The sequence below is a fragment of the Strigops habroptila genome, chromosome 9, assembly GCF_004027225.2.
Source record: "Strigops habroptila isolate Jane chromosome 9, bStrHab1.2.pri, whole genome shotgun sequence".
Classification (NCBI taxonomy): Eukaryota; Metazoa; Chordata; class Aves; order Psittaciformes; family Psittacidae; genus Strigops; species Strigops habroptila.
This window is the reverse complement of record NC_044285.2, coordinates 36,716,740-36,723,769: the sequence shown is the minus strand read 5'-3', so window position 1 is coordinate 36,723,769 and position 7,030 is coordinate 36,716,740. Positions and strand designations below refer to the sequence as shown.

The 7,030-nt window shown below is 44.7% G+C and overlaps 1 protein-coding gene across 1 annotated transcript in view; it reads left to right on the top strand.

The window, feature by feature from the left end:
• The window catches only part of PSMD10 (proteasome 26S subunit, non-ATPase 10), a 56,021-nt gene that overhangs the window by 28,622 nt on the left and 20,369 nt on the right, over positions 1-7,030 (top strand). The window lies entirely within an intron of this gene.

Here is a 7,030-nt window from a genome sequence, read left to right as displayed (position 1 = left end):
CGTTGCAAACATCTTCTTGGCGTTGGGAGAGAAAAGCGACCAGATGCTGCTTCTGGCTTCGACTGAAACTCAACTGTTATTTTTTTTAAGTGGGTTTTTGTTTTCCTTATCAGCTGTATATCAACACGTCAATGAGCTTTTTCATTCTCCTCCTTTATCACATGTGTGCCTTTCTCCGACTAGTGGTGTGACTGTTCAGTTGAAATCATTTTGTGGGGTTTGAGCAACTGAGGGTTTTGTTAATAATAAACCTTTGAATGAGAGAAGTCCAGATTTCCCCACTTTTTCCAGAGCCCAGTACTATTTGCCTACATAAGTACTTCCAGTGAGTACAAGAAAAGTGTTGATGGAGCTATTTAACAGTCAGTCTGATTACCAGTGTTGGAGTCAGGCCTAATATGAATAAGGAATAATCTTTATTTCCTGTTAAATTCTAACATTTCTTTTTTAAAATGGGCATGTGGAGATAATACATTCTTAGTACATTTTCATTTTAACACTTTATTTTCCATACGGTTTCATACAGAATGATTACATTGGACTCATGGTTGTCTTAAAATTTCCAAGTTGAAGTCATTAATAACAGCCCAAAATAAAGGTAGTAGTTATCTTCTAAACTGATAATAAAACCTGTTTCATCTAGTTTTAATCCACGAAGTTGGATGCTACTAATACAAAATGACAAGGTGAATATATTGATTTTAATTTAAACGTAAATACCTGATTTATGTAGTGAAAAAGCAGTGGGTGAAGGTTAGGACTTGAAGAATTAACTACAATAACTTACTTTGTCCTTACTGGATGCAAAATGCCTTCTCTAACTCTCTGAAGCTCATTAGGAACTGAAGGTGCTCAGCTTCTTACAGGAGCCTGCTTTGCTTTCTTTATTCCTTGTCATCCATGGAAATCAAAGCCCCCAGCTGCAATGGGAGTAGCTGGTTCTGCGCGCAGAGCCATGTGTTAGTGAATAGCTGAAGACATAACAGAGGGCAGCATTGCCTTTTAGATTGTGCCTGTACCAAGATGATTGAAATGGCCAGTGACTTGTTGAAACCATGGGTCTAGTTGATGCATGATGATCCCGTCTTTCTAGTGGCAGGCAAGGGCAGCCATGCTTTCCATGGCAGGGGCATGCTGCAGCTGTGGAAGCCCTTCTGGCAGGTGGGACTCAGCATCTGGCCATGTGTGGTTGGAGGGGAGAGGAATGTCCCAGCTCCTCCTCATCTCTAATGTGATGCAGTGGTAGATTCTTCAGCGTGGAAGTGGTGAGTTACTGGTTGTGTCAGTTACTATTGAGATCAAGTTTATGGACTTAGGTGAATTTTATTCCGCCAGATGTTTCTGTTTGTGGCAGATGTCTGAATAATCTCTGGGCACATGTCAGGGTTTGATTATTCTTATATGAGCCATCTCCAGAAGTTTTATAAAGCATGTCTTCTTTAGTTCTGACTGTCAGCGCTTCACGCAACATTCCCAGAGGGTGGGCAGTGCTTGTCTTTTAGTGATGGGGATGACGAGACTTGGAACAGTTCAGTGTCTCACCCAAGGATGCACAAGTGACCCAGAGTCCGTGCAAAAAGGAATCTGTACATTGAAAGACTGAACTTCAGATTCCGGTTTCTTCCAAAAGTGCTTAAATTCACCTTCACTAAAGAAACATGCAGGGATCCCAAATGCACACAGGGAGTTCTCAATGGCTTTCCTTGTGTCAGCCTAAAATAAGAGCTACTGCAGTTTTCCAGTTATTTAGCTATGGATGAGCACAAATGATCTGAACATGAGCACAGTCTACAGAGCCATTTCAGTGATTGCCTGTGGCGGCTCCATAATACCCAGAAGGAGTCTGACTAGTAGCTCACAGACCATTGAACCTTTGCAAAAGACAGCAAGTTTCAAGAAAGATGCAAAAAACATTGCAACCCTGCACTGCAAGTCAGCATGCACCTGCATGAGCCTTTATCTACCACAATATCAGCGCGTTCTCCAATTCCCTCTCATTTACCAACACCAAAGTCCTTTCTCTGGCACTTAAGGCACCCTCAGCTAATATATATTTTCTCCCTGTTATATTCACTTTTTGTCAATGAAGTCTCTGAAAGATGACAGAGCTACATTCCCGGAGGGTGAAATGCTCAGCTTGCCCAGAGAACAGGAGCCAATAACACATCTTCTGCACTAATATGTGCCCGTTTAAGCTTGGGACACGGGGCTGAGATTACCAATTACAGAGCGAGTGAATCTCGTAGCAAATGATTACAAGTATCAATCCTGTTTTACAGAGGATACTGAACACCAGTAGCGTTTATTGTTGACTATTACGAGCCTGGTCAATCCAGAAGCATGTACGCTAACGCTAATCTTCCAAGGCATCCAGGGTTCTTCTCTTGTGAAGGTAGTAAATGATACCTGCCAGCTGCTGGTTTTGCTTCTAGCTCATTGCTACTAGAGAGCAGCGCTGCCTGTTCAAATGTCACCTTAGGAAAAGAACTGAACACAGAAAGCAAAATCTGGCTTGGTGCGATGATGCTTAAGGTTAAGTTACAGTGGGATGACAAATAAGCTCTCACTCACGCCGCCAAGCCCTCGGCCAAGAGGAGAGGAAAGCCCAGAGTGCGGCAGTGGCAGCAGTCACTTTGCCATGGGTGGAGCAATGACTCTTATCTTGAGATAAAATGAAAGGGGCCAGTACCAGGAACTGTGTGTTAACAGACTTTGTGACTCAAATCTGTGTACACTGAAATTTATTCAGAAATGTTCCCTTCCAAGCAACTCCCTTCTATTCACTCTATAAATAGAAGTGTCAGTCATTAAAAAACTGAAGCCCAGAGGCACACCCAGAGCAAGGCAGCATTGCCCAGCCAAGCACTGCTGTGATATTTAGGGGTTGCTTCTGTTGGCCTGAAATCTAATTAAAAAACTTCCTCTAGAATTCCAGGTTTACCGTGACAAAGCTCAGCAGCACTTCAACTGCTTTGTCTTCCTGAAATATGCTAAATACGTGATTGTTCAAAGACACTAAATCCAGCATAAAGTGATTTATAAAGCTCTACTTCAGTATCACACCTGATTGCTGGGGATGAAGAGAAAAGTGTAATTAAAGATTCAAACAAGTACAGTAAAAGAGCTGCTTTAAGCCTCTAAATCCATCATTAGGTTGACTTTCAAATGCACTTTACAGTTTGCTTGCTTATTGCACAGTCTCATTTGTTGTTTAAAAAATATTTATAAGCTTTTGCTGGAGTGTTTGCTGCCTGAAAGTTAATTCATGAACTCACTGTTATTTTCAAGCTCACAGTGAATGAATGTCTGCAAAGGTGCCAGTAATATAAACTCTTCTGAGGAGGGCACCATGGCCTGTCACCTCAAAAGAACTCAGTTAGAATTATACCTAATCCTCTGTATTCAATCCCCAGAACAAGCACAGCTTGTTATCAAAAGGCACAATACCATTTCCTTATAAAGGTGCTGGACTGGTCTTTTTTATAGTGTCCCTTTTCTATCCAACAAGCTTTCCTCTTTCTGGAGGGAGAAAAACCCAACACTGCAATGAGATACAGCAGATCAGTGATTGCCAGGAGAGCAGAGAGCTGCATGGCTAGGCCCAGCACTTTGGGCTGGGTGCTCGTACCTGGGCTTTCTGACTCCCTTCATATGGCTCTCTGCTACCGATGTCTCGAGCTGGGTTTCCTGGGCATGGCAGAGCATGGGCTCACACATCACATCTGGCTGTACTGCATTTGCAGGTCTGTGTCCTGAGGACGGCATAAAAGCTGTTGGGTCAGTGTTGTGGGTGTATCTTCAGTGGTTTGGCAGCCCTAAGCATGCTTCCTTTCTATCCTGCTTGCCAGTTAGTGGCTTTATCCCCAGAGATAGGCTTGCCTCATTGTAAGTAGTGTGTATCGCATTATGCTGGATTCCAGCTAGATCTCCCATGCTCCGTGTGATGGGAATAGCTCCTATTTTGACAAGTGATCTGTCAAGGCACATGTTGGCAATTCAATAGGTGGGTCTGTGGTGAAGTTGGTAGCCCAGGGTGCAGCTAGGGGTGCTCATCAGTGCGTGAGGTTTTCAGTTTTCCCCTTAAACTTACTGAAATCCAGCAGATATGTACATCTTTATCAGAGAAGTGTGGGTAGCAGTGTTCTGGCCCTGTCCTAGCTGGGGACAGTCAGGCTGTCTTTGACGTGCCCCTGACAGTTTCAGGTGGACATAAGCACTTTTCACTACCTGTTAGGAATGGGTATGTTGTTGAGTGCAGACAGGCATCACCCCAACTATGCTCTACATCCTCACCAGTGTGTGAAGGACTAACACCTGGGGAGCACTTCAACTGTGTATGAATTTAATACATGAACACCAGGTTTATCAGCACTACTCTCCCAGTCGGTGGCTGTGACATGACCCGAATTTGAAGGTACCCTGACTCCCTTCCCACATCCTTCCCACCGCAACCTTTCCTGTTTCTCTGTTTCAGTACTGCCCACACTGGCATTTCCAGCACAACCCCATGATTTCCGTCCCACCCCTCGGAGAAGCTGTGAGCTGTGCAAGTCAGCTGGAGGATGGAGGACTTCATGGGACAGCAAAAGGATTGAACTCCTTCCCCAGAGCAATGTCCTGTGGGCCCATCCCAGTCATGTACACTCACCCCAACAGCAGGGCTGCCTTCATCACTGTGATTGCTGTGCTGATACTGCACATGATGGCTCATTTTGCTTATGGCAGGGGTTACCATAAAATTGCACACAACCCTCCAGAGAAGGATGCCTTCACTCCGTCACTTGCTGGCCTTGGCTGCCTGCGGGGGAACACTCGTAAAGAGGACTTTTTGGAGATACAGTCTGAAAATTTTCAGGAAAATCAGATAAAATGTTCCCTTCCGTCTTACTTCTCTTCCCAACCAAGGAAAGGCAGCAGGCTATAAACTTTGAGCATGTTTTTGAATCCGCTGTGAACACGCAGATGGCCAAGCCAGACACAAGCCCAAATCAAACCTTTCTTTTCATCAGAGGAAAATAGCAGCGTTGTCAGACTCAGAACTTCCCCCGTGCAGACAACTGTTCCTCTTCAAAAGGGAACAGAAGAAAAGGAAACCCGTGTGGAGCTGTAACTGAAAAACAGTAATAAGAAAAGCTTGGGAATGGAAATGAACAAACAGGCTTCCAGTAGGCAATGACTTGGGCTGTTATTCTGACATTTTCCACGTTTCTGGACTATTGCAGTTGGGGTAGCTAGGACAATGTAGATTGCTCAAAAACGTGGCACTTGAGTCAGTGGGATTTTGTTAAAAGCATGCAAAATGCTAGAGCTCTTCCATCTAATCTGGCCTGTTGGACAGCCACAGAAGGCATAGGAAGTTTTCTCATCCTTTATTAGCTGTAGGAAGCTGGTGCCTGCTGCAGCTGAAGGGATTCGTGTGCAATGCACTGCAATAGAACTGTAACACCTGTACCCACAGTGGTGTGTATTTAATCATCCAAGTCCCAAGTGAAAGTGGTGGGAATATAAGCACCTGGATAAATGTGTGGATCTGGCTCAGGCCTTTTGGGTTGCTCGTAACGCTCCCCCTGTCTTCCTTGCCTTCTGTCCTGAGAAAAGAATAACAAAGCAGAGAAGCGGCTGCTTGTGATGCTACCCCAGACCTCCTGGGGATGCTGGTGCAGCATCCACCTTACCCAGAACTGTGCTGCCTTGGATTAGGGTGATGGGAGTGCTGGAGGGAGCGGTGCTGCAGAAGCAGAGTGGTGGTTTTGCAGGAGCTGTGGTGTTCATACGAAGGGTAAGTGTTCCCTCTCGGCTGGCGGGTGAGCTGTGCACCACGAGTGCCCTGCCTGATGCAGGCTATAGGATGGCTCTAACAAAACGTGCTGCCACCAAAGAATCCATTTATGCACAGAGGCTTAAGTGTCAAAACCAGAGCGAGCTCTCTGCCACATGATAAATCACAGTAAAGTGGTTCTGCCTTTGTACAATTGCTGCTCCCTTCACTTTGCATTGGCTGCGTAACCTTTTCACTGCGTATGATTAACTCTCGTTGCTATCTCTTTTTTTGGTCTTTTTTCTAACCATCGTCTGCACTTCCATAGCTTAACAATTTCTGAAACTGTTACGAATTTAACTGTTCCTTGAGTTTGGCAGCATTTGTTGTACTTGTCTAAAATGAAAAATGCTTTCAGCTTATGAGTGCACATAACTATAATTTATATGGTGCCTGCTTGCCGTAACAGGTAGGATAATGTAATTTTAGGGTTACTGTGCCAAATTAAAACCTGGCATAAGAGTCATGCAATTGTGCTGAACTCTCTGCTTTCCACCCTTTTCTGCTGTCTCTGAAAGGAGAGTTTAGGTGGATAGATGTTAAAATTATGTTAGTGTTTGGTACTTGTCAAACACACTGATGAGTGCTGTCAAATGAATACAAGGTGATCTCATTCTTTATGTTAAAAAATAGCTTGTTTTCAATTCTCAGTTTCAAGGAAATGCTTGGGCATAGAGACCTCAGCACTGACCTCAGCTGCTCCCTGTGCTAAGTAGGGAGGAATTGCTAAAAACCTCTTTGCTTTTGGTGTGCTCCACTTTAGGAAATAGACTAAAGCAGCCGCTGATGTCTGGGCATCACTTTGCTGGCCTGAGTTTCACCTGGGTGCAAATCCTTTTCACTTCACTTCACATGACTGGCCCCAGGAGGGAACTGAAGTCTCAGGGAGAGGCTGTTGCCTTGTCCAGGCTCTGCCGTCTGAAGGAGCCTAAATTCAGTGAGACCATGTGGCATTTTTCTCAGGGATGCACAATAATAATTGCATAGACCATTAATTATTAATTAATGGTTGTATAACTTGTTTTGCCCTTCTCCTGGGGTGTGTGCTGTGTCCCTGGTGGTGGCTGGAGCCTGGCTCTGCCAGCAGCCAGCTTCCTCACGCTGCGATGGCACCTCAAGGTGGGATGTGTCGGGTGTTTTTCCTTGGGAGACTCTGGATTCCCCAAAGCTGGGCAGTGCTTTGGAAATGCTTTGGTTTGTTAAGGTGAGCAA